This window comes from Bos javanicus, chromosome 10, assembly GCF_032452875.1.
Source record: "Bos javanicus breed banteng chromosome 10, ARS-OSU_banteng_1.0, whole genome shotgun sequence".
Classification (NCBI taxonomy): domain Eukaryota; kingdom Metazoa; phylum Chordata; class Mammalia; order Artiodactyla; family Bovidae; genus Bos; species Bos javanicus.
In genome coordinates, this window is record NC_083877.1 from 2,315,053 (window position 1) to 2,342,879 (window position 27,827).

Below are 27,827 nucleotides of genomic sequence, written 5' to 3' on the forward strand. Positions count from 1 at the left end.
ACCAACTATGTACTTAAAGGTACCAGTGACCAAGTTTCATTAGAACTGCTGCTGCTAAGTCACTTCAGTCGTGTCCAACTCTGTGTGACCCCATAGATGGCAGCCCACCAGGCTCCCCCGTCCCTGGGATTCTCCAGGCAAGAATACTGGAGTGGGTTGCCATTTCCTTTAGAACAGCATCTATTAAAAGATAAAAAGATGGTCTTCAAAGCCAACGGCTGGATCTTTTCAAAGTGGCTTCTGTAAGTTATCTAAGGAACTCAGGAGCACATTTGTGTGTATCTGAGCCTTGACCCTGGCACTGGAGATGGAATCATAAGGGTTTTGAGTCTATCAAAAAGTGGTGGTGGCGGCTGGTTGATAGTGAGCCCTGGTGACCATTGTGGTATGGAGGACCTCAGAGGGGAGAGTTGGCCCAGTTCTGCCCCATGACCTGTGGGTTTTCATGGCTCTCAACTTCAAGCAAGGACTGGACTTGAGAGTCCAGAGTCAGCTAAGTCAGAGTTGGTGAATGATTAGATAGTAACAGGCTTGAGTGCCAAAGAGGGCTGGAAAGATGCCTTTTTAGGTGCTTCCAGCAACCAGCCACTTTTGCCATTTTGCTCCCCTTCACTTCTAGCATAATTTTAAATAATAATATTTAGCATATATTTAGTACTTATTTTCTTCCAGGCTGCATTTAAAGTAATTTACCTGTGTTGTCTCACCCAAATAACAATTTACAAGGTAGCTAATATTATCATTCTGTATTCACTGATAGGAAAACTGATATTTAGAGAAATTTGGTAACTTGCCAAAGGTTACCCAGCTAGTAGATGGTGAATCTACAGTGTCTACCTTCCAGCTATACTATGATTGCAGCTACCTCTAAGAACAATTCTTTTGCTCTACCACTATGCATTCTCTCCTTTCTTCTATGTGTCTACACTATTTCTTATGCAATTTCCCTCTCTCTTGCAGGTTAACAAGTAATAGTACAATTTTTAAAGATTGCATCCTACTCAGAGAGTTTGGTCAGATCACTTGAATATATTGTGCTCCAAGTAGAGATATCCCCTTCCCCCAAGAGGGGCACACAAAGTGTAAACTCTTTTTGTGATCAGGCCAATCCCCAGATGTTTGTGAGGGTAGGAAACCCAAGTCATCCAACAATCAAGCAGAGTCAATTGTAATAGATGCAGTGAAATATGATATGTTATCATTATGACAAGAGGCACTGCAAGATCCCAAACTACCTCAATTATCAGTCTTGCTACTTCAATTCAGTTCAGTTCAGTTCAGTCACTCAGTCATGTCCGATTCTTTGTGACCCTATGAATTGCAGCACGCCAGGCCTCCCTGTCCATCACCAACTCCTGGAGTTCACCCAAACCCATGTCCATCTAGTCAGTGATGCCATCCAGCCATCTCATCCTCTGTTGTCCCCTTCTCCTCCTGCCCCCAATCCCTCCCAGCCTCAGGGTCTTTTCCAGTGAGTCAACTCTTCGCATGAGGTGGACAAAGTACTGGAGTTTCAGCTTTAGCATCATTCCTTCCAAAGAAATCCCAGGGTTGATCTCCTTCAGAATGGACTGGTTGGATCTCCTTGCAGTCCAAGGGACTCTCAAGAGTCTTCTCCAACACCACAGTTCAAAAGCATCAATTCTTCAGCTCTCAGCCTTCTTCACAGTCCAACTCTCACATCCATACATGACCACAGGAAAAACCATAGCCTTGACTAGATGAACTTTTGTTGGCAAAGTAATGTCTTTGCTTTTTAATATACTGTCTAGGTTGGTCATAACTTTTCTTCCAAGGAGTAAGCATCTTTTAATTTCATGGCTGCAGTCACCATCTGCAGTGATTTTGGAGCCCAAAAAATAAAGTGTGACACTGTTTCCCCATCTGTTTCCCGTGAAGCGATGGGACCAGATGCCATGATCTTCGTTTTCTGAATGTTGAGTTTTAAGCCAACTTTTTCATGCTCCTCTTTCACCTTCATCAAGAGGTTTTTGAGTTCCTCTTCACTTTCTGCCATAAGGGTGGTGTCATCTGCATATCTGAGGTTATTGATATTTCTCCCGGCAATCTTGATTCCATACTTACCAGAGCACTAATAATACACACATATTAATATAGTTCTCATTCCAGGGACATGGTAGATTGAGCTAACTAATGTGTAATGTTCTCTTAATGCAGTTATATAGAAATGCTGAATGAAGCAGAGTTCAAAACTTTTATATCACAGCAGAGCCCAGAAAAGGAAAATTGCCACATGCCAGGAATGAAGAGTGAACCCCGTCAGACCTGTGCATAGCTGATTGACTGCTTTCCTAAGAGCCTTGATGCAGAGACCCAGGCTCTCTGTGTCTTATGGCTCTACCATCTTTACCATGTAATTTTCAAAGTCACTGTATTTATTTTCATTAAGCTGATGAAGGATAAGAGCACAGAGGATGGTCTGTTGGAGTTTTATGGATCAGACCTACAAATAGCCTATAGTACTTCCATTAAACTTCTGGTGAACTCACTTCACAGTGGCTGGGAATGTAGGCAGATTGTACCAGGAGGAGGAGGAGGAACTTTGTTTGGAGATTATTGTATTGTATAATGCAGTACAAGAACCTTATAATGTAGTGTTATCGTAAGCTAAGTAACCTTACCTTCTAAACATTCTGGATAAATAGAAGTTGGAAAAAAAGGTACAAACTCTAAGTCTCAGTTGCTTACATTTTGATGAACAGATTGAGAAACTTTTAAATAAATTAATAGCTGAAAGTCTTTGTCTCTAGGTACATTCTCTTTTTTATATTATGCTCATAGCTGTAAATGGATTCCATCTCTTCCAACAGGTGAAGCTTGATATCCAATTGTATAGCAAAGGAGGATGCTTTACTTTTCCATTAATGGCTAATAAGTATATTTCTGGATTTAGGAAAACATGTTTTCCTTTCACTACTCAAAATTGGTGTGTATTTGTTGCCTTCCTTAGAAAGCTATGAGTTCATATAATACAGGAGGTTGAAATACCTGCATGTTTTAGAGATAACTGAGTTCAAGTGCCAAGGCCAAATTATAGATGTATTCAATCAGATGAAAACATTGGTTTTTGTATTTCTGAGCATATTTGCTTTGAAGTCATTCAAATAAGGAAGAAGGAAATGGCAACCCACTCCAGTGTTCTTGCCTGGAGAATTCCAAGGTCTGGGGGAGCCTGGTGGGCTGCCATGTATGGGGTCGCACAGAGTCGGACACGACTGATGTGACTTAGCAGCAGCAGCAGCAGCAGAAGGTTGGCTTGATTTCTTAGTTTGCTCTCACAGCCAAGCCCATCTCCACTCACTAGTCTCTGCTGCAGCTTGCTGTAAGTGGCTACCTGTGAGCATTCCCAGTACAGCTTGATGGAATCCATAAGAGGATGGGTAAGTATTGTCTTTGGCCTGCCACAGGCAGGTGGTTTAAGAGCTATCGCATATCAGTCCTCTTTAATTGTGCCTAGATTTGTTATTAGAGTAGGACAAAGCCTAGGAAACTAGAAATCATATTGGAAAGGTTTGAGATACAGAGGTAAAGTTGGGGGAGGGGCCAGCATCTTACAGAAGTGTTAGTGATATACATGGTCTGAATCTCTGTACTCTTCTCTTTGTACATTGGGAGTAAAGCCATTGGGTGGGGCTGCAGGGTGGCTCAGATCTGAGAACAAACACTGACCCCTCATTCTCCACTCTTGGCTCTCACTCAACCATCTGAGGAGACTTTGGGATCTCAGACAAGGGAACATCTCAGATTCTTTCATGATTCCATTTCTGTCTTTGTCAGAAACTTTACGGAGGATTTTTCTCAAGACCACAGCTGCAGAGGGGTTGTTTCAGGTCAGTGAGAAAAAGGGATCCACTCCTTGGAGTGAGACTAAATAAAACTGTAAAGTCAAAAAGGTTGCAGTTTTCACACCGATCCCTGAGAAGACTCAGGGAATTTAGGGCCACTGAACCACTGTCAGCATCATGTGGTACGGACCTGACCTGGGATTCCCTTACAGCTGGAGCAAAGAACAAAAGACCATGAAGGAGCTGTCCTTTCTGAGATCTACAAGTGGGTGTCTGTGATTCTTCCCTTTGTTTCCATTTAAATTTTCATCATTTGGCCTTTATGAATGGACAGATATGAATCTGATCCTTGCTTTAAACTTTTTCTGGAGCAACGGGTGAATAGATTGCATACCTTTTCTGCTAAACCTTGAGACAGGTTCAAAACTAACCTTGTGAGAAGAGAAGGAACTAGCAGTGTGAATCCTCCACTTGGCATCTGGGCTGGAAACTTTTCTCAACCACACTCTCAGTATTGTCAATCCACAGGTCTTTCCTCCTGAGTTCTGCCTTCATTTATGACTTTTCTCAGTGCTTCTTCAGCATTCTTTGACTTTTATCATGGTATTTGGCAAAGTTGTGTTTCACAGATGTGTTATTCTAAACATAAGTTTTCTCTTAAGCTATCTAGGAAATAGGTTTTTCCATGAACTGAACTGCAGGTCTAGAGCCATCTTTCTGGTTGTGTTAGATGGACGGGTCTCCCTGCACCTGGAATTACCTTGCCTTGCATGTAACCTTGTCTTTTGTTTGTAGTGGGATATGAAAGTAGAATATGTAGTGGAGTATGAAATATTATATGTGCATAATGCCCACAGTAATGATGTGGAACTTCTAGAGTGTCAGCAGATAAGTGGTCTGGCAACAGTAGTAGGTCTGGCATCTTGTCTTAATTCTCATATGTCCTTCCCCTTCTGTGATCAGTTTTTGCAAGTCCTGCATTATCAAAACATGGATTTGATAATATAACCTGTGTATATTACATGCATTACCCGTAGAAATAGAAAACTTAGAGAACACAAGCACAGGTTCCTCAAAGGTTAGGGATTATTTCACAGAATCTTTTCAGCTCTCTAACATTTCCTTCTAGAATTAACTTACTGCAATATTTTTCACTGAAACTGTGACCCACTTCCCATTACATATGTTCTGCTTCTTGACCATAGGAAATCACATTTTTAGTTGGGTATGTTGCTGCGCAGCTAAAGGCACATTTCTCAGCCTTTCCTTTGCTGATGACTTTGGCTGTGTCATTAAGTTTCAGCCAATGAGATATAAATGTAATTCTTAAGTCAAGTTTGGTGATAGAGTTCCCTTAAGAGAGTCTCCTCTATTTGCTGTCTGGTAGATGTAATTAGAAGATTGTAGGGGTTTTTATGAACAAAGATCACATCATAGGGATGACAACACAGAGGCCTGGTAAGATTGTGGGTTCCTGATGACTCTGTAGAGTCACCTCGTCAGCCCTAGATCTTTGTACTTCTTTTGTGTGTGAGAGAAATAAGACATATCTATATTGTTCAAATCACTGTCATTTTAAGATTTTCTGTTATACACTGCTGATCCTAATCTTAACTCAGAAACATCTCCCATCCACTTAATACCATTGATTCAGGGATCCATGGACAAGTATAATAATAATTTTAATAATAATTTTCAGTCTATGACTTTAAGGATAAAATGGCAAAAGTGAGTGTCATGACTCCAATTTTAAGATTAAGTTGTACAGTACTTTCTAATAGTCAGAAAAAAGTAGACCTCAGAACCATCACCCTTATTTTCTTTCTTGCCCTTTCTGTCAAGTGTAAGATTATTCATGTCATAACCCAAGAGAAAGGTCCATGGTTACATAGGCTCTGTAGCTTTATATCCCTCATTTCCATCTTACACCATCCTACTTCTCTTATTAGCACATGCAAAATTAAATGGTTTGCTACTCAGTCAAGATTAGAGAACTTTTGCAAAGTTTGTTTCCTGGGCTTGGACTAAAGAAATGAATTAATGATTTTGTGCATAATTAATGGGTTCTAGAAAGGAATATTTGTTCAAATAAGAAATCAATCCATGAAACAAAATGCCAAAAGTTTATTACAACAGATTCAAAGTTTATTATAAGAATGACAGCAGAGCCCTTCCTTGTTTTTCAACCACATACAACAAATTTTAAACTTTGTTCTTAGTTATGGTTGTTTGAATTGTGAATATTAAAGTCACCAGCATGTCAACATTCAGAAAACTAAGATCATGGCATCTGGTCCCATCACTTCATGGCAGATAGATGGGGGAAAAAATGGAAACAGTGGCAGACTTTATTTTCTTGGGCTCCAAAATCACTGCAGATGGTGACTGCAGCCATGAAATTAAAAGACACTTGCTCCTTGGAAGAAAAGCTATGACCTACCTAGACAGTGTATTAAAAAGCAGGGACATTACTTTGCCAACAAAGGTCCGTCTAGTCAAAGCTATGGTTTTTGCAGTAGTTATGTATGAATGTGAGAGTTGAACCATAAAGAAAGCTGATGCTTTTGAACTATGGTGTTGAAGAAGACTCCTGAGAGTCCCTTGGACTTCAAGGAGATCCAACCAGTCCATCCTAAAGGAAATCAATCCTGAATATTCATTAGAAGGACTGATGCTGAAGCTCCAAAACTTTGGCCACCTGATGTGAAGAACTGACTCATTGGAAAAGACCCTGATACTGGGAAAGACTAAAGGCAGGAGGAGAAGGGAACAACAGAAGATGAGATGATTGGGTGGCATCACTGACTCGATGGACATGAGTTTGAGCAAGTTCCGGGGATTGGCGATGGACAGGGAAGCCTGGTGTGCTGCAGTCCATGGGGTTGCAAAGAGTCAGACACGACTGAGCAACTGAACTGAACTGAACAGTATGTCAGAAAGGAAAAGACGGAGAACAGAGGCTATTTCACCTTTTCAAAAAGGTGAATAAAGAAAGAGTCATATGTTCGCTTAAGTACTCTCTGTTTCTTTAAGAGGCCCAACTCAATTCTCCTTTTCTATTTACATAGAGTTGAAATTAGAAGCATTCTGTAGATTAGTGGATCTATTTTAACTAAAAAGTATAAGACGATGACCCTATATAAAGAAAGTCTGACTCCCTCTTGGTAATATTGACAGGCTTTGAAATATGTTAATTCTCTTGAGTCCATTTGTCCCCAAATAGTGTTTCTCTCATTACAAGCATATGGTGGTGCCATATTATTGGCAAAGATTATTTTGTTAGAGTCAAAAGCCTATAAAGAACTAAGTAAGTATGGGAAGAGCTTGGAATATCCTTTTTCTAGAGTGAACTGCATCTGAATTATAATAGCTGCTTGTTTCACGGTCACTCACTTCTAGCCCAATTCCTGATATCTCTGAATGAATTGGCAGAACACATGTAACCTTTATGACTCAGGCCACTTAATTGATCATTATAATATTAGAGAGAAAGGGGACAAAGATAGTTTCCAATTAGAATGAAAGCCAAGGTATAGTCAACTATTGATTATGTGTGATGACTTAACTGTGGTTAAGAAGAGCCTTTATGTCTAAGCTTTGATCTTTTCATTCCAGGCATGTCAACAGTCATCATTACTCAGTCAGTACCCAGTCATCACCCTGATCAGATACCCACTCCTCACCTCCGCCTGGGTGCCCGAGTTATTCCAAAGCAATATAATATAACAGCAGCAATCATCCTAGGTAACATAGTAGGCTATTCACTAGCACTCAACAGGCATGTTTAAAGCCATGTACTGTATTCACTTGGAGCTTCCCAGGTGGCTCAGTGGTAGAGTCTGCCTGCCAATGCAGGAGATGCAGGTGATGCGGGTAAGATCCCTGGGTCAGGCAGATCTCCTGGAGAAGGAAATGGCAAACCACTCCAGTATTCTTGCCTGGAAAATTCCATGAACAGCAGAGCCTGGTGGGCTATATAGTGCATGGGGTTACGAAGAGTCAGACATGACTGAGTGACTGAGCATGCACACACTGTATTCACTCATTTATTCTTTACAATAACTCTCTGAGATTCTATTCTAGAATAGAATAACATCACTGAGGCAAGAGATTAAATAACTTGCTCAAGGTCACTCAGCTACTAAATGATACATCACCAGTAGTCTGACTTCAGATCCTGTGGTCCTAATCATTGCATACACTCTCTCTAGTAAAGCAAATAAAACAAGGAAAGCATGTTGGATAACATTCTAGTAAAACCTGACCTCATCCTACATGGAGCCTCTCTCTTCTCAAGTTGCAGAAGTGTTAGTATCTGATTAACAGTTGCTCTTAGGTGATAATTCTTAAAGGGAATATTAGCAAACCTCTTTGGCCATGTATTCCACTTAGGAACTTTGCTTAGTGAAAGCAAGTATGAGTCATGCATTGAGAATTATGTCATCCTCAAATGAGTATCTCTCTCCAGCCTCCCCTCTGCTCCAGGTTCAGCCCTTTGAAGGAATGTTAGTATTTATCATTCTCTGAAAAATGCTCCCATCCTCTCCAAGTATTGCTGCATGAACATGCCAAATGCATTTATCTGCTCTTTAAGTGAATTTCCTATACACTGTATGCTAATAACTTGAAATATTCTATCATTTTTCTCAAAGGAAAATAAAATGTCTTTGACTCTGCTTTTTTCAATCTCCTGTTCTTAGTGTGATAGTTTCAGTCAGTTTTCAGTCACTTAGTCGTACCCAACTCTTTGTGACCCCATGGACTGCAGCACACCAGGCCTCCCTGTCCATTACCAATTGCCGGAGTTTACTCAAATGCATGTCCGTTGAGTTAGTAATGCCATCCAACCATTGCATCCTCTGTCGTCCCCTTCTCCTCCCACCTTGAATCCTTCCCAGCATCAGGGTCTTTTCAAATGAGTCAGCTCTTCACATGAGGTGACCAAAGTATTGGAGTTTCATCTTCAACATCAGTCTTTCCAATGAATATTCAGGACTGATTTCCTTTAGGTTGGACTGGTTGGATCTCCTTGCAGTCCAAGGGACTTCCAAGAGTCTTCTCCAATGCCACAGCTCAAAAGAATCAATTCTTCAGCACTGAGCTTTCTTTATACTCCAACTCTCACATCCATACATGACTACTGGAAAAACCATGGCCTTAACTAGATGGACCTTTGTTGGCAAAGTAATGTCTCTGCTTTTGAATATGCTGTCTAGGTTGGGCATAACTTTCCTTCCAAGGAGTAAGCATCTTTTAATTTCATGGCTACAGTCACCATGTGCAGTGATTTTGGAGCCCAGAAAAATAAAGTCTGACACTGTTTCTACTGTTTCTCCTCTATTTGCCATAAGTGATGGGACCAGATGCCATGATCTTTGTTTTCTGAATGTTGAGCTTTAAGCCAACTTTTTGACTCCCCTCTTTCACTTTTATCAAGAAGCTCTTTAGTTCTTCTTCACTTTCTGCCATAAGCATGGTGTCATCTGCATATCTGATGTTATTGATATTTCTCCTGGCAATCTTGATTCCAGTTTGTGCTTCGTCCAGTCCAGTGTTTCTCATGATGTACTCTGCATATAAGTTAAATAAGCAGGGTAACAATATATAGCCTTGACATACTCCTTTTCCTATTTGGAACCACTCTGTGTGATACTTTATAAATGATTAAAACTCAGCTTTTTTCCTAGGAGGCCTAAATTAACCAAAAAATGGTTCATTTGATTTTATTTAAAAATAGTAATTAGGTAAGTTTAGTAAGTCACCAGCGTAATGAATCCGGTCCTGGAAACCAGCCTGACTTAACCGACATGCGTTAAATACAGCCTCTGAAAACCCTACCTATGAAGAAGCAAAATGCCTTATAGACACTGCGTCTGTGTCTATCCTTTGTTTCATAGATTGTAAGACTCAGAGACCTTCTACGATATAGAATCTATGTTAACCTTTACGTTTCCAAATGAGGATAGTGAAAACCAGTAAGTATGAGTGATCTAAGATTCCGCAGTTATTGGCAAAGCTAGGATTCAGACTCTGCCTCTTAGCTTTCTTCCAATCGTCTTTCCATTTCCTTGTCTCTCTGGGTTAGTTTAGTTTATAGAAAAGGCCTCGTCTGAAATCCTCAAGGGGTGTGTAGGGTGAGATGAAGACTAGGAGAGTGTCACATGCTCTGGCTCAGCCTCAAGCTCAACTTTCAGGAGCTAAGATGAGTGTTCACTAACCTACTCTCAAGAGCAGCTGTAGGCTCTTCTACTTTACGTTTTCTAGAATTCCCAGGAGAATGTGGGATGTGTGGGAATACAGAGCATGTTACTGTGCATCATGGTTCTGCTGCTTAGACACATTGATTAAAGATGCTACCTTTTCTCTGCAAGTCCCCATTGTGTTCTATTTTTTGGTTTGCAGTTTTTGTTCTAGCTTAGCCTTAGCTCTTCTCAAAGCATCCAAGCTTCTAACTCTTAAAATTCCCGCAGTCCCAGGGCCCATCCTCCTTGCATATTATTAATCCCCAGGCCCTACCTCCATCCTTCACCTTGTGAGTCCTTTCTTCCCAAATTTGCTTTCAGTTTTTACAGCTAGTCTATTTCTTACCATCATCACTTCCAAACCAATAACTGGTTTTCTGTAGAAAGAAAGAAGGCCCTGTCCTTGTAGCCTCTGACATTCTCCAACTGTCCTCTCTAGACCCTTACTGGATTCTTGCTGTGAATGAAACCCCAACTTATGCAACAATCAGATCAGATCAGTCGCTCAGTCGTGTCCAACTCTTTGCGACCCCATGAATTGCAGCACGCCAGGCCTCCCTGTCCATCACCAACTCCCGGAGTTCACCCAGACTCACGTCCATCGAGTCAGTGATACCATCCAGCCATCTCATCCTCTGTCATCCCCTTCTCCTCCTGCCCCCAATCCCTCCCAGCATCAGGGTCTTCCCAATGAATCAACTCTTCGCATGAGGTGGACAAAGTACTGGAGTTTCAGCTTTAGCATCATTCCTTCCAAAGAAATCCCAGGGTTGATCACCTTCAGAATGGACTGGTTGGATCTCCTTGCAGTCCAAGGGACTCTCAAGAGTCTTCTCCAACACCACAGTTCAAAAGCATCAATTCTTCGGTGCTCAGCCTTCTTCACAGTCCAACTCTCACATCCATACATGACCACAGGAAAAACCATAGCCTTGACTACACGAACCTTTGTTGGCAAAGTAATGTCTCTGCTTTTGAATATGCTATCTAGGTCGGTCATAACTTTCCTTCCAAGGAGTAAGCGTCTTTTAATTTCATGGCTACAATCACTATCTGCAGTGATTTTGGAGCCCCCCAAAATAAAGTCTGACACTGTTTCCCCATCTATTTCCCATAAAGTGGTGGGACCAGATGCCATGATCTTCGTTTTCTGAATGTTGAGCTTTAAGTCAACTTTTTCACTCTCCACTTTCACTTTCATCAAGAGGCTTTTGAGTTCCTCTTCACTTTCTGCCATAAGGGTGGTGTCATCTGCATATTTGAGGTTATTGATATTTCTCCCGGCAATCTGGATTCCAGCTTGTGTTTCTTCCAGTCCAGCGTTTCTCATGATGTAATCTGCATAAAAGTTAAATAAACAGGGTGACAATATACAGCCTTGACAGACTCCTTTTCCTATTTGGAACCAGTCTGTTGTTCCATGTCCAGTTCTAACTGTTGCTTCCTGACCTGCATACAAATTTCTCAAGAGGCAAATCAGGTGGTCTGGTATTCCCATCTTTTTCAGAATTTTCCACAGTTTATTGTGATCCACACAGTCAAAGGCTTTGGCATAGTCAACAAAGCAGAAATAGATGTTTTTCTGGAACTCTCTTGCTTTTTCTATGATCCAGCAGATGTTGGCAATTTGATCTCTGGTTCCTCTGCCTTTTCTAAAACCAGCTTGAACATAAGGAAGTTCACGGTTCACATATTGCTGAAGCCTGGCTTGGAGAATTTTGAGCATTACTTTACTAGCGTGTGAGATGAGTGCAATTGTGCGGTCATTTGAGCATTCTTTGGCCTTGCCTTTCTTTGGGATTGGAATGAAAACTGACCTTTTCCAGTCCTGTGGCCACTGCTGAGTTTTCCAAATTTGCTGGCATATTGAGTGCAGCACTTTCACAGCATCATCTTTCAGGATTTGGAATAGCTCAACTGGAATTCCATCACCTCCACTAGCTTTGTTCGTAGTGATGCTTTCTAAGGCCCACTTGACTTCACATTCCAGGATGTCTGGCTCTAGGTCAGTGATCACACCATCGTGATTATCTGGGTCGTGAAGATCTTTTTTGTACAGTTCTTCTGTGTATTCTTGCCATCTCGTCTTAATATCTTCTGCTTCTGTTAGGTCCATACCATTTGTCCTTTATCGAGCTCATCTTTGCATGAAATGTTCCTTTGGTGTCTCTGACTTTCTTGAAGAGATCCCTAGTCTTTCCCATTCTGTTTTTTTTACTCTACTTCTTTGCACTGATCGCTGAAGAAGGCTTTCTTATCTCTTCTTGCTATTCTTTGGAACTCTGCATTCAGATGTTTATATCTTTCCTTTTCTCCTTTGCTTTTCGCTTCTCTTCTTTTCACAGCTATTTGTAAGGCCTCCCCAGACAGCCATTTTGCTTTTTTGCATTTCTTTTCTATGGGAATGGTCTTGATCCCTGTCTCCTGTACAATGTCACGAACCTCATTCCATAGTTCATCAGGCACTCTATCTATCAGATCTAGGCCCTTAAATCTATTTCTCACTTCCACTGTATAATCCTAAGGGATTTGATTTGCATCATACCTGAATGGTCTAGTGGTTTTCCCTACTTTCTTCAATTTAAGTCTGAATTTGGCAATAAGGAGTTCATGATCTGAGCCACAGTCAGCTCCTGGTCTTGTTTTTGCTGACTGTATAGAGCTTCTCCATCTTTGGCTGCAAAGAATATAATCAATCTGATTTCGGTGTTGACCATCTGGTGATGTCCATGTATAGAGTCTTCTCTTGTGTTGTTGGAAGAGGGTGTTTGTTATGACCAGTATAGCAAATTAGAATTTCATCCATTTCCCTACAAGTCTGGCTCAAATTAGCTTCCTTCTTCTCCATTTCTCTTTCTTGGCATTGTAGGAGAAACACTGGGTTTGAAATCATATCATTCCAGTACAGTGATCTAGCAGCCTGAGTTCTAGGGGAAACAGTTCATTTTTATTGAGACTCAGTTTCCTCATCTTTGAATGAGAGTGAATGATTACAGCCTTAGCTACTTCAGTGGATGATTATGATGTCAAGTGAAATCATAGATTTCTTTGTTCATCATTAAACAAATATTGGCACCTATTCAGTGTCAAGATGTGGCTAAGTTGGGCGTAACCAATTGTGACCAAACAGACGAGTCATTGCCATCTCAGATATGGAAACCATTTGTCACCTGGAAAGCAGCATGCCATTATTATTCTGTACAAATTGCACTTCCTAGAATTTCCTTGCCTCATCAGGGTTATTGATTAAAACCTTAGGTTCCATGACAGACTTGACTGAAGCACTCACGATATACCTTAGAGCCCCAGCACATGTTTGACCAGAAGAATGAAGATGCAGAAACAGAGGCGAGAACGTATACAGAGGGTACCAACCCCACGTCTACTCTGAAAAGGCTGAGCGTGGTGTGGGGTGGGCTGAGGTGGTGGGAGCTGCCGTCTGGCTCTGCATCTCGGCCGGCCTGGCCCTGGCCTCGTGCGCTGTCCTTGGGGTCCCACCTTGCTGCATGTCTCAGCTGGCACAGACTCGGGGTGCGGGAATCAGCAGCAGCCATCCTAACCACCGCAATCTGCTTCCCAGACGCTGCCTTTTGGTTTTCTTAGAATACCTCAGAGAGTCTTTCTCTCCATTCCTGATGGTCCCTGAAAGATTTTTATTTGGAAGTGTGAGCATAAAAGCAGGCCTCTCATCTCCCAAAACAGCAAACGAGATAAAAACAACTTAGTAGCTATCTGTCTATAATGCGCATCCCCCTAGATTTTTTAATCAATACCAGTTTCCTGGCTGCCAACATGGTCTCTATACATTTAGGCACTATATGTTGAAGGATCACTTCTAAAATGCAATATTACAGGTTTTCACTTATTTTCTTCAGCCCAATTTATAGTAGAACCAATTTGTGTCAGCAGTTTTGGGTACTCAGCAAAAATTCAGACTTTGAGAAACATCTTTGCATGGAACTAGTTGTAAGTAAGTTAAGGACCTGTTAAACTGACTGACTAATCTTTCCCATTCTCCAGCTTTCTCCAGTGCCAGCAGATTCTGACATAAACATTTAGCTTGATGCTGATTTTGAAGAGGAGACATCACTGCAATTCAGGGTTTTGCCATGAGGAAGTCTATATCATTCTTTCTTATAAGTAAATCAATACTTGCACAATCATCTGAGATCATTCTTAGAGCCCATACAGATGGTAGTGACAACAGCCGATGAAACAAGTTTTTTTAAAAAGTGGGGATGAAAAGGTGAGAGATGTATCGAAAGCATCCTCATGTCAGAGGCCAGTAGTATAGAATCTGGTAATACAAAAAGTCAGTAAGTATAGGCACATTCCATGCCTCAAGAAAACAAAGATCTTTCTGAGTCTTAGAAAAAGGAAAAGTCACTACACCCCTAAGCAGTGGCTTCAAATCATCCACCTCATTTCTTAACAGAAGGTACCACTTGCGCTAAGAGCTGAAGTCATCTTATTGCTGATGGGTGGCCAGGAAAACTAAGTTTGTGTGGTAAAGGCCCACCAGGCATGGAATAGACTCCAATGAAACTGGAACTATTCTTTCCAAAGTGCTACTTAGCCACCATATCTCAAGTGAGGAGCCTTAAGAAAAAGAAGTGTAAAGCATTTAAACAACAAAGACTTACGTTGTATCCAACCTCACCAGGCTGTGTCAAGCTGCGCCAGTGTCACAGGGAAGGGACAAGGTATCAACATCCATGCTCTGACCTGTGTCTCCATAGCAGGAAAGATTATCCAAATTTTTCATATTCAGAGTCAGTAAGACATTTCAGAGAAAGGCAATGAACTCCTACATTGTTTATTGACCTTACTTAAGCGTTTCATACCAGTGTGTCTGGCAGCTTTGGGAACTATTGTGTAAGTGGGGTTACCCAGAAGTGATTGCCAACATTCTGAGAATATTTCATGATCAAGGATTTGGCAAATTCACTGAGTGGCATTCCCTTAGCCCTTTCTTTTTTATAAACCAGATTTCAACTCTGAAACAGACCTTGGATAATTATCCCTTTTGAAAATGCAGCCCTGCTTGGCAACTCAAGCAACTCACGTCAATGCAAGGACCCATTTCCAACCCTCCAATCAGCTCTCCCATTCCCACAGGCTGCCATCTCTCACTGATACCTTTGAGAAGAGTAAACCTGGGCTGATGATGAAACAGTCCTTGCACACAAAAGGAAAAGCTGCGCAATCGACTACCTGTATTGGCTCAGGAAAGCATCAGAGGTTGCAAATTAGGCTGAAGAATGAATATCAAGTATCAAGCCCTATTGGGAAAAGCCCAGACGAGGACAAGATCCCTTGGCAAGAGCACAGGGCAGAGAGCCTGAGGCTGGGGCCGCCTGAAGGCTGACTGATATTTGATTCTTTAAATAGACAAAGAATTCAAATCCAATCAGCAGACACTCTCCAGACAGACAGACAGAGCAAGCTGCGTGTCTAGGAGCAGGGTGCATCAGGGCAGGTTTCGGGTGGATATCTTTAAGCCTGTGGCCAAAATGGTCAAAGACAGGATTCTGGCCATCACTCTGGAAGGTGTTTGGGCTCCAGAGGAGAATGCAGGGTGGACTTTGGAATGTTGGCTTTGTGACAAACCAGCTAGGTGACCTTGAGCAAGTTACTTGATCTCTGAACCGCCTCGATAGCAATGAGAGCACCCTCATAGGGTTATTATGGGGACTAAAGGAAAATTGGCTGTTAAATAGAGTCTCAGACATAGGAAAGGCTCAAGAATGGGGAGCTAGAACAATTAGAGAATTCAGTTAAGAAATTTGTTAAGTGTCTTTTGAAAGCCAGATAAATATAATAAATTCAGGACCTAGGGACATACAACTGATTTATGCAGCACACTGGAGATAAGGCTTTTTAGTAGACTGTGAATGTGGGGCAATTGAGGATCCAAGTGAGAACAACAAAAAAAAGGTTGGCTGTGTACCTCATTTCATACACAAAACTCTGTTCAGCAGTGATTATAATTCTAAACGTAAAAGGCAAAATTGTAAAGCTTTTAGAATAATGTAAGATAATACCTTCTTGAGCGCAGGAGTGAGTATGATGAGAAGCAAGGACATTGAGGGAATTTCTGGGTCCCAGCAAAGTTCACATTCTTCACTTGAGAGATGGCTCTGTGGTTGTGTACTTTGTAATTATTCTTTAAACTGCATATAGATGCTTCATGCACTCTTTTTGGTGTATAATCTCTCTCTTCTTTCACATTCTCTGCAGTTTCTATGTTTCCTATTACCGTGGTCAAGACATTTAGAGGGCAAACACTATTTTTACTGGAAAAAGAAATTGAATACATTAAATACTTAAACAGAGTAAAAACAAATATTTTACGTACGTGGTAGCACAGATAGGCAGGCTGTAAATATACAGTGACTTTGTTTGACACAGTTCTAGCTTCCATATCAGTCAGGCATGCCACAAGATGGTAACTCTCTTCTTCTTTAAAAGTTTCATCAGCTACTTGTGCCCATTCTCCCCAAGTCTTTATCATAAACAGTCCTCAGGCCTTTCCTGCTTGCAGTGCCTCTTTCCCTCAAGTCACAACTTCTTTCCTGCTTCAAGAGTTTGTAGCCAAGTTGCATTTTTTCCAGTTGGTGGATAAATTTCCAGCTACTCTGCTTCATGATACAGTCCCTCAAATGCTTCCTCTTCTTTCTTCCAATTTGTCCCTCTTTCTAGATCACCAGGCCAAAATATTGATTTAGGGAATATATTCCCATCTTGCAGCCTTATCTTACCCTCATGTGCCTATTCATTTTAAAATAGCAGATTTCAAATACATATTTACCTATTTACCAGAACATGTTTGGGTCTACATTTAGAAACATTGAAGAAGAATTAACAAAATAATTAGCAAAAGAGTAGTTCTTTATATTACCAATGTTAAACACAAGGTTTTATGCTTAATAAACATTTAAAATAAGTATTTAGGAAATTCAGCATCAGATGAAGTATGTAAGGTAAGTTAATGTTTCCCTGATGGCTCAGCAGTAAGGAATCTACCTTCAGTGCAGGAGACACAGGTTTGATTCCTGGTTCAGGAAGATCCCCTGGAGAAAGAAATGGCAACCCACTCCAGTATTCTTGCCTGGAAAATTCTGTGGACAGAGGAGCCTGCTGGGCTACAGTTCATGGGGTCGCAAAGAGTTGGACATAACTGAGCGCACACAGCATACATTGTCCAAACAGAGACAATACCAACTGGAATCTAGGGGCACTAAGTTGGGCACTAAATCTGCCTAACACATTTATTGGTTATTTATTATTTAGTGTTTTATATGAATACTCTTATTTTAAATAGCTTAGTTTTTAATGGAAATGCAAGTTATTGGATAGACCTTTTATTCTCGTTGTTACTCCTCCCCTACCTAGAAGAAACCTACTCGGTTACTTGGCCCCCCAACACCCATATTGATCACTATCCAGTTTGCAGCAAAACTATTCAGCAGGAAACGATCCATTTCTCAGTGCCTAGAAGGAAGGTGAGGGACAGCAGGTGACATGATGGCTCTCACGATTTCCCCTCTGCATAATGTCCAAAGCACACCTTGCCTGACATAATTCCTCCCATGTCAGCGTCTGATTTTTTTCTGTAACCCTGCTCCTACCCTCAATATCCTGAATCCTGGATCTTTTAGAATTGATTTTTCAACCAACTCCGGTCCTGCCTCCTTCTTCTGGGGATGTACCCTGAAATGGTGGGCAAGTGCTGCCTCCAAGGTGCCCTGCTTTCCTGACCCTGGCATAGAAAGCAGACAGGGGGAGTGAAAGGAAAGCCATCATCAGCTGTGCTGCTAGGAGGGTCAGATGGGGCAAGACAGCCTGGCAGAAGGAACGAGGTCAAGGAGAGGCTGGGAATCAGTTGCCACGAAGTCTGGGCTATAATACTCATAGTTCAGGCAATATGATGACCCTTGCAGATTTTCCTAATGTGTGCAGTTTAGTTGCAAAGTGTCCTTTTAGAGAAAGACAGCAGAATAAGATGGCATTCCAGAGAGGATAGTAGATCAAAAAGTCATTCATTCATTCACTTGTTGATTCAGCATCTACATTGTTTCTATATTAGGCCAAAAATAAAAGAAGTATAAATTGTGATCTAATAACAACATGAGACAGATCATCAGTAACTACTATATGAGAGTTTTTTGTTTTTTTGGTCTTTGTTTGGCTTTTAGAAAAGGAAAGAATTTTAAAGGGACCAGAATGGCCCAACAATGTTTTGTGGAGAGGTGAAACCTAAACTGGTACTTAAAACAGAGGATTCTTAAGGAAGGTAGGGAGGAGAGAACAATTCAGAGAGAGGAAAAAGCCTAAACAAAACTAGAATTCAGGGATGCGACTTGATTATTTGGAAACAGTGAAGGGACCAGGAAAGGTAATGATTGTAGAAGGAAGCAATGAGAAATAAAGTTGAGTCTGAGGGTAGCCTGCCCGGTAGAAACATGTGAGATTTTTCCTATGGGTAACATGGAATCTTGGAAAGTTGTATCTGACAGTACAAGGCAGCAAGATTCAAGGAGGAAACAGAGACAAGCTAGGATTCCAGGCAAAGACCAGGCGACAAAGGTGCCAAGGAACAGACGGAACCTTGAGAGAACTGGAGCACACTGTGCCATCCATTCCATTGCAGACTGGGGCACCTGAAGACAAAGAGTATGAATGCACATCAAGCTGGGGCAGTGAGACGGAAGGAGTCTGTACAGATGAAAGAGTCTGATCATACTCAGTGTCAGAGGGCAGCCTGCTCTCCTTTTGACCGCTGGTGGCTCCACAGAGCCCCTGCTTTCCTCTAATGCAAGTGTTCAGGTAACTTCCTGACTCTGAGATAAATCATATATACTATCATTCAGGAAGACCCTTGCCCTAATTGATTGTTTTTTTCCTAGATTCGTGCTATCTTTTCAAGATGAATGATATCAGGAAGCTATCAAGATTAGAAAGAAATTTCAAAGTAATATTTTTTCACCTTTATCTCATATTTTTATTTCAATTTTACAATGTTTTATCATGTGCAAAACATACTAGAACACTGGTGTGCATGGATATGTGAAATATATAAATATGTATATATATGTGTGTGTGTTTATATATACTTATATATATGAAATGCTCACCCTTCATGTTTTAGCTCTAAGAGTGAGTAATCAAACAGTGTAAAGGTAGCTAATGTATTATGGAAATTACCCTTGAGGTCAGTTCACATCAGCTTGAGTTATACCCGCTATCTAAAATATAGCATATGTGGGAAGGTGACTCATGTTATTAACAAGACCAGAGCTGGGAGGGGGTCTCTCCTCCTGAGCTCCAGATGAGGACCCTAGAGGCTGAAGTGAGCCTTCATGCCAGCAACACCAGGGCCAAAGAAAATCTCTGTTTGTGGAGGCACCAGCCGAGACTCAAATATCAATTCATGAAAATCTCTGGTGAAGAAAATTTTAGTTTCTATTTGATATAAATCACTTTTGAAAACATTCTTATGAAGTTTTTATGGGGCACACATTTTGCATTTATTATATTTTCTTGTATATGTACATGTATGTAAAAGAGAGTTTAATGGATTCCTACTTATCTATTACCTAGATACAACAAATATTAACATTTTGCTATACTTCATCTAGCCCTTCTTTCCCTCTTCTTTGAGTTTTTGATTGCTAGCATTTTAAAGCAAATCCTAACATCATGTTTGAGCAAGGTTGCCCAAATATTTTCCAGGTAGGAATAAAAATAAAGATATTTTCTTATATAACCAGGACAGGTTTGTTACCCAGACAAAATTATCAATAATTTTTTATATCATCTATCAGTCCATTTTTATATTTCTCTGTCTAAAAATGTTGTACAGCCATATTTTGGTTTGTATTAGGGTCTAAATAGGGTCCACATATTTGATGATAATGTATTTCACTCATCTCCATTCTTTTAAATTGAGGCATAATTTATGTACAATGAAAAGCACAAATCTTGAGGGTACAGTTTAATTTTTGACAAATGCATACATTTGTGTGACTCATACCCTGATCAAGATACAGAACATTTCCATCACTTCAAAGAGTTTTCTTAAGTCCCCTCCCAGTCAATTCCTACCCCCTACCCCCAAGGTTTCTCAGACGGTAAAGTGTCTGTCTGTAATGCAGGAGACACAGGTTTGATCCCTGGGTTGGGAAGATCCCCTGGAGAAGGAAATGGCAGCCCATTCCAGTATTCTGGCCTGGAAAATCCAATGGATGGCGGAGCCTGGTAGGCTACTGTCCATGGGGTTGCAAAGAGTCGGACACGACTGAGCGACTTCACTTCACTTCTTCACCCCCGAGGCAGTCACCGTTTGTAATTGGCTTTAACTGTGCTGCTGCTGAGTCACTTCAGTCGTGTCCGACTCTGTGCGACCCCATAGACAGCAGCCCACCAGGATGCCCCGTCCCTGGGATTCTCCAGGCAAGAACACTGGAGTGGGTTGCCATTTCCTTCTCCAATGCATGCAAGTGAAAAGTGAAAGTGAGGTCGCTCAGTCATGTCCGACCCTCAGCGACCCCATGGACTGCAGCCTTCTAGGCTCCTCCATCCATGGGATTTTCCAGGCAAGAGTACTAGCATTTCATATGAATATTATTATAGAATATATACCGCTTTTGTGTCTGGCTTTTTTTTTTTGGCTCAGCTTAATATTTTTGTGATTCACCCATATTTTTGCTTCTATTAGTTATATATTGCTTTTTATTGCTATTTTTTTTTTAATTATTGCACTGCATGGAATATCATGGTTTGCTTATCCATTTACCTATTGATTAGGTTGTTTCTAGTTTGAGATTAATATGAATAAAAGTGCTATAAACATTCTCTTTTAAGTCCTTTTAAGGATATAAGTTTTCATTTTTCTAAAATAAATACCTGGCATTGAAATCTCTGGTTCATAATATGGTAAAATGTACATTATATAAAATTATTAAGGCGTTTTCCGAAGGATTTGTACCTTTTACATTCTCATCAGCAGTGCATGAGAGTTTTGGTTGAATCACATTCTTGTCACAATTTTGCATTTTCATTTTTAAAACTTTTAGCCATTCTGGGGTGAATAGAGGTTATCACTAACTTTTCAAATCATCAGTTCACATTCTAGCCATTATTTTTTCATTTGTTTTGTTTCTTAAAGAAATTAATTGAAGAGATCTGAAAAATGTTCTGTGTTTGACTGATTGCTTCTCATGGTGTAGTTTAATTTATTCCTGTATCCCCTTCATTTCCCGTAAACATATTCAGTGCATTTTATTATTTTATGCTTATGCTTTTATGTGGTATAATTTTACTTCTGCTTGAAAGACTTATCTGTACATTTCTTACAGGTACTATCTATTGGCAATGAATTATTTCAGCTTTTGGATGTATGAAAATCTTTTATTTTGCCTTTACAAGATATTTTAGTGGAATAAAGAATTCTAGACTGACTGTTTTTCTTTCTGTACTGTAAAGGTTGCTCCATTGATTTCTACCTTAAAGACAAAAAGTCAAATAAGATTTGAAAGAAGAAATCTGCTATCATCCTTGCCATTGTTCCTCGGTGTGTATATATTTCCCCCTCTAACCACACTTTTATATCACTGGTGTTGAGACATTTGACTGTCATTTGCCATGCAGTAGTTTTCTTTGTGTTTCTTGTGCTTGAGTTTATTGAGCTTCTCAGATTTGTGGGTTATAGTTTTCATCAAATTTATAAACTTTTAGCCATTATTACTTCAAATTTTTTCTGTCCCCTTCCACATTTTCTCCTTCAGACTCCAATTATACTTATCTTTGGCTAGTTCAGGTTGTCCTTCAGTTCACTGATGCTCTTTTTTGTAAATCCTTTCATCCCTTTTTCATTTTAGAAAGTTTATATTTCTCTCTTTAATTACCCTTTTCTTCTGCAATGTTAAATGTAATCAATTTTATCTAGTATATTCTTAGCTTCAATCCTTTAAGTTTTCATCTCTAGAATTTTTATTTTTATATATACTATATCTCTCTCAGTATCTTCAAACGTTCCTCTAGCTGTTGACCATGTGGAACAGTGTTTTAGTAGCTCTATTAATGTCCTTGACTACTAATTCCATCATCTCCATCATTTCTGAGTTAGTTTCGGTGGACTTATTATTTTTTTTCCCTCTTTATGGGTTGTATTTTCCTGCCTCTAAAGATGCCTGGTAACATTAGACTGGATGCCAGACATTGTTAATTTTTCTTTAGTTTCCTAAAAATATTCATGAGCTTTGTTCTAGGACACAATTACTTTAACTGGAAACACTTTGTTTATTTAGGTCTTGCTTTTAAGCTTTTTTAGTGGGACCCAAGCAACACTTAGTCAAAGTATAGTTATGTTTCACTACTCAGACAAGACCTTCACTAGTGATATATCCAGTGCCCCATGAATTATGAGGTTTTCCATTTTGACTGATGGGAATCAACACTATTTGTAGCCCTCTATGAGCTCCAGACATTGTTTCCTTGAATCATGTTAGTGCTTCTTTCCCTGGGCTCAGGTAGGTTTCTTCCTTAGATGATTTGATCAGTACTTAACTGAATCCTCAAAGGGGACTCTCTCACGATCTTGCATTTCTCTCTCTGATTATCTCTCTCTGCTTTTGTACCCTACCGACAGGGAGGCCTGGCGTGCTGCGGTTCATGGGTTCGCAAAGAGTCGGACACGACTGAGCAACTGAACTGAACTGAACTGAATTAACTCCAGCTTGGAGTCATTGGCTCCTTCAAACACCCAACTCCATCTCCATCTCCACAGCTAAGACCACTAACCTCTAGCCCGGGTTCGCCCTTGCTGAACTGCAGCCCAGACTTTCTCCAGGCAGTAATTTGGGCAACTATGGAGCTCATTTCATTTGATTTTGTTCCTTGGGCATCATTGTTCTTTGTTGCTCTGTGTTCAATGCCTAAAGAGACATTTTTCGCATATTCTGCCCATTTTTTGAATTGTTCAAAACAGGAGGATAAATCCCTGCCTTGCTATACTATCTTGATCAGAAACTAAACTTCTATACAAATTTTTAAAGTCAGCTTTATGGGATGAGCTGCTGAGAAACAGAGAAGGCAAAAAACAGACCTCAAACCACACAGGCCAGTTAAAGAGGGAAACTGTAAGACAAGATTCTTACCCAGAAAATATCCCCAAGTACTTTCTCCTACAAAGTGTGAACTTGGAAATAGCGTCACACATTTCACTTGAGTCTTTCAGGAGAATTAAATGAGAACTGGAAGATAAGGATGTAATGGTTAGAATGAATCCTAGGGGAGATAAAAGAAAGATGAAAGCAATGGCAGAGACCTCAACCTTGGGTTATGCATTTTGTTTTTCTACTCTGTCTTTTCTCCTTCCAAAGCCTCTGGAAGCTTATCTTGACTTCTTTGCCTTCTCGGTAAGAACCTAAGGCCATCCCATTGTGATCATTCTGTAAATTCAGTGTTGATGCAACAATATGGAACGTATATAAAGGCACACGCAGAGGTGTTCTCAGAGCAGATTGTTGAATGACTTGCAAAGTGCACCCAGAGGCATAATAGTTGCTGTTGTAACATTTGATCCAAATCAGCCAATCCATGGCAAATATTTTTATTTCTAAATCTTTGGAAACTAATATTGGCAGTGGCATGACTTGATAACACACCGAACATCAAAAAGTTTATTATCTATCCCCAACCTTCAGAAGGGTTGAGTGCAGTTATTACCACCAAAATCTAGAGATTCAGCCAGGATGGTGTATAGAGAAAATAAAGACAAAAACAAAGGGCAAGAGATTCCTAGACAGAAGATTGTTAAGAAGCATGATCTTTTACTCACTGGTAGATATTTGTAGGATTTTTAAACTCCATGTTACTATGCAGATTTATTCATTATTGTTACTATTATCATTAAGTGGACCACGGACAAATGTTGCCCTCTAGGAGACATGTGTTGGGACATGAGGGTTATCCTGAGTGACCAGGCTGGGAGACCTGGTGTTCAGCAAGGCTGGTATGGGCAGACTGTCTGAGAATATCCTGCCAGAATATTACCTCCCAGGGAAACACAGAGCATCTATCCTCACTTTGAGAAATCTTTTCTTGGAGTTATTTATAATGACAAAGTTTTGTACTGTGAGAAAACCAAGTCTTCAAAGTACCCTTTAGCTTACTAAGAACCCATTGGTTATGCAGTGGTAGCTTAGAAAGGTGAAAGACAAATAGACCCTCCTGGCAAAAAGCAGTGAGAGAAAGTGATTCTGTTTGAGCATAGCCATGATGCTGATTTCGAGAGGATCAAATAAAACTACGGAGTTAAGGGATTCCCTGGGGACCTTCCTTTTGCCCAGATTCTCAGCTTGGTCATGTCTGAAAATGAGAGACAGATGATGCATCATTCAGTTCAGTTCAGTCACTCAGTCATATCCGACTCTTTGACACCCCATGGACTGCAGCACGCCAGGCTTCCCTGTCCATCACCAACTCCTGGAGCCTGCTCAAACTCATGTCCATCGCGTAGGTGATGCCATCCAACCGTCTCATCCTCTGTCTTCCCCTTCTCCTCCTGTCTTCAATCTTTCCCAGCATCAGGGTCTTTTCTAGTGAGTCCGTTCTTCACATCAGGTGGCCAAAGTATTGGGAGTTTCAGCTTTGTCATAAAATTTCTAATTCTACAGTATCACCATTTATGCAGAAAAGGACTCGTTTTTCTCTCTAGAATTGTCAAACTAATCTTCCTAAAACATCTTTTGGATCAAGTCACTCTCCAGTTCGAGATTTTACAGTGACTCGTCTGCTTACTAAATGAAACCTAGGTCATTCTGAGTCTTACTTTCAAAGTTGTGAAGAAGAGGTCTCAGTCCAGTCTCTGCCTTACTTATTTCTCACTCCTCCTGGAGAGAAGGAACACAAAAAGCTGTGTTAAAAATCCACTACACGCAAAGGATTGGTTGACATTTACATTTTTACTTAATTACCCTCATTTGAAAGGTGTCTACATTCAGATGAAGATTGAGAGCCTCAGCAACTTGCCTAAATTCACAGAGCCAGCAAGAAAAAGCCAGGATTAGAGAAGCCAAGTTTGCTTAATTCCAAAACTCAGGGTCCTTTAATTGTATCTCACAGCCTGTGTACCATACTTCTTTCTTTCAATATATAAGTAATGAATGAATACAGCTCATTATAAAACAGTTAAGAAATATATTATTTTGTAGGAAAACATGTGAAAGTCCCCACTCACCCACATGGAAATCTCAAATGCCTCCCACTTGGAAACATTGCTAACAATTTGGTGTTCATCTTTCTAGTTTTGTTTTAGCGTTTATAAATATGTATGCACAAATACACAATTGGATTTTTTTTTACATAAATGAAAAAAGTTCTCAAACTTCTTTTACCTAATACCCTTTCATGGTGATATATTCCTAAAGTGTGTATAACTTTATCCCAGTGTTTATAATACTTACATGGCATTTCATAGTTTGGATGTTTAACCTTTATTTGGTCGCTGAGGAGCATTGGGGATTTTCAAATAAGTGTCTTTATAAACATATGTGAATCTTTTAAGGTAGATATCCAAATAGGAAAAGGAGTACGTCAAGGCTGTATATTGTCACCCTGCTTATTTAACTTACATGCAGAGTATGTCGTGAGGAACACTGGGCTGGAAGAAGCACAAGCTGGAATCAAGATTGCTGGCTTGGAGATATATCAATAACCTCAGATATGCAGATGACACCACCTTATGGCAGAAAGTGAAGAAGAACTAAAGAGCCTCTTGATGAAAGTGAAAGAGGAGATTGAAAAAGTTGGCCTCAAGCTCAACATTCAGAAAACGAAGATCATGGCATCCAGTCCCACCACTTCATGGCAGATAGATGGGGAAACAGTGGAAACAGTGGCTGACTTTATTTTTTTGAGCTCCAAAATCACTGCAGATGGTGATTGCAACCATGAAATTAAAAGACGCTTATTCCTTGGAAGGAAAGTTATGACCAACCTAGATAGCATATTAAAAAGCAGAGACATTACTTTGTCAACAAAGGTCTGTCTAGTCGAGGCTATGGTTTTTCCAGTAGTCATATATGGATGTAAGGGTTGGACTATAAAGAAAGCTGAGTGCTGAAGAATTGATGCTTTTGAACTGTGGTGTTGGAGAAGACTCTTGAGAGTCCCTTGGACTGCAAGGAGACCCAACCAGTCCATCCTAAAGGAGTTCAGTCCTGGCTGTTCATTGGAAGGACTGATGCAAAAGCTGAAACTCCAATACTTTGGCCACCTGATATGAAGAGCTGACTCATTGAAAAAGACCCTGATGCTGGGAGAGATTGAGGGTGGGAGGAGAAGGGGATGACAGAGGGTGAGACGGTTGTATGGCATCACCGACTCAATGGACATGAGTTTGGGTGAACTCTGGGAGTTGGTGATAGACAGGGAGGCCTGGTGTGCTGCGGTTCATGGGGTTGCAAGGAGTTGGACACGACTGAGCAACTGAGCTGAACTGAATCAGGTAAAATTCTGGCTGAAAGTATTTATGTGTCTTGCTCTCACTGAGAGCATAGGCTAGTACTAGTTAATCTGTAGTCTGGTTTCGCCTCCTGAATTATTATAGAAGTTGATTATCTTCTTAACTTTATTAATCACTTGCATATTTTGTTCTATGAATTGCTTGTTAATAAGTTTGGGTTGGCTCATTTGAGAGGGGTCCAGTTCCTTGTCATTTTCTTCTTGATTAGTAAGTCCTCCCTTCATATTATGGATATTATTTTTTGTTGTTTGGGCCCTAAATATCTTCTCTCAAGTTGTCTCCTATTTCTTAACATTCTTTATGATGTTCTTTGTCAAGTCAATTTAAATTTGCAATCGTAAATTTGTTATGAGTTTAATTTAAATTTTAAAAGTTTAAATTGGTATGTGGTCAAGTATATTAATCTTTTTTCTTTATAGCATCTGGGTTTTGTATCTTGCTTAAAGAAAAATTCTCCTCCTTTCATCCTAACCAGTACCATTGGCCAGGATAATGATATAAAAATTATTCCTATTTCCCTCTAATGTATATTTCATTTATAATGTATGTTTGTGTATGATACTTGAGGGTGCTGAATTTTTTTTTCCCCAAAACTGTAGGTTCCAGAGTCTCTATTTCTAGACTACATAATCTGACCAACCTTCCTACTGAGAATAACTAAAAGCTAGAGTAAAATGTTAACGGTCTTAAAAGCACCAAACAGCTAAGTGTTGAGTAGAAGAGAATAGAACTTCCAAACTAATGAAGGAGGGGAAATGGAGTGATAAAACAACATGAGTGGGTTATTATTCATTTCACATATGCTTGGAATTGACTTATTAATATATTATTTAGGACTTCTGAATCTTTGTTCAAGATGAGATTTGCTTACTTCTTCTTTTCTCCATGTCATTTTTTTGTGCTTTGGACATAAGGGTTTTGCTAGCTTTAGCCCAAATTAAGAAACCTTCCATTTTTTCTATCTTTGCAAAAGTGTACAAATTATGTGTTCTTGAGAAATTTGGCACCTATAATCTATGGGATAGCAGAAACTGTCTCCTTTTATGGTATAGATCTTAGAGTGTCTTTTCTATTTTTCACAGGTTTGTGTATTTTTCTGTTCTTTAGCCAATCTGGAAAATGCTTTCCCATAAAACTTTCATAAGCATTTTCTTGTAATTTAAAAATTTTATCCACAATTATAATTATATCTTTTTTCTCATTTCTGCTTTGTTATTCTAGGATCCAATGTGTCAGTGGAACATCTTA

At 40.1% G+C, this 27,827-nt stretch overlaps 1 long non-coding RNA gene across 1 annotated transcript in view; it reads left to right on the forward strand.

Annotated features, from left to right (window-relative positions):
• The window catches only part of LOC133255523 (uncharacterized), a 37,410-nt gene extending 29,907 nt beyond the window's left edge, over positions 1–7,503 (forward strand). Inside the window, exon 8 of the long non-coding RNA XR_009738960.1 lies at positions 7,422–7,503. This is a non-coding gene — a long non-coding RNA (uncharacterized LOC133255523). The remainder of the gene's footprint in view (positions 1–7,421) is intronic.
• The last annotated feature ends 20,324 nt before the right edge of the window (positions 7,504–27,827 follow it).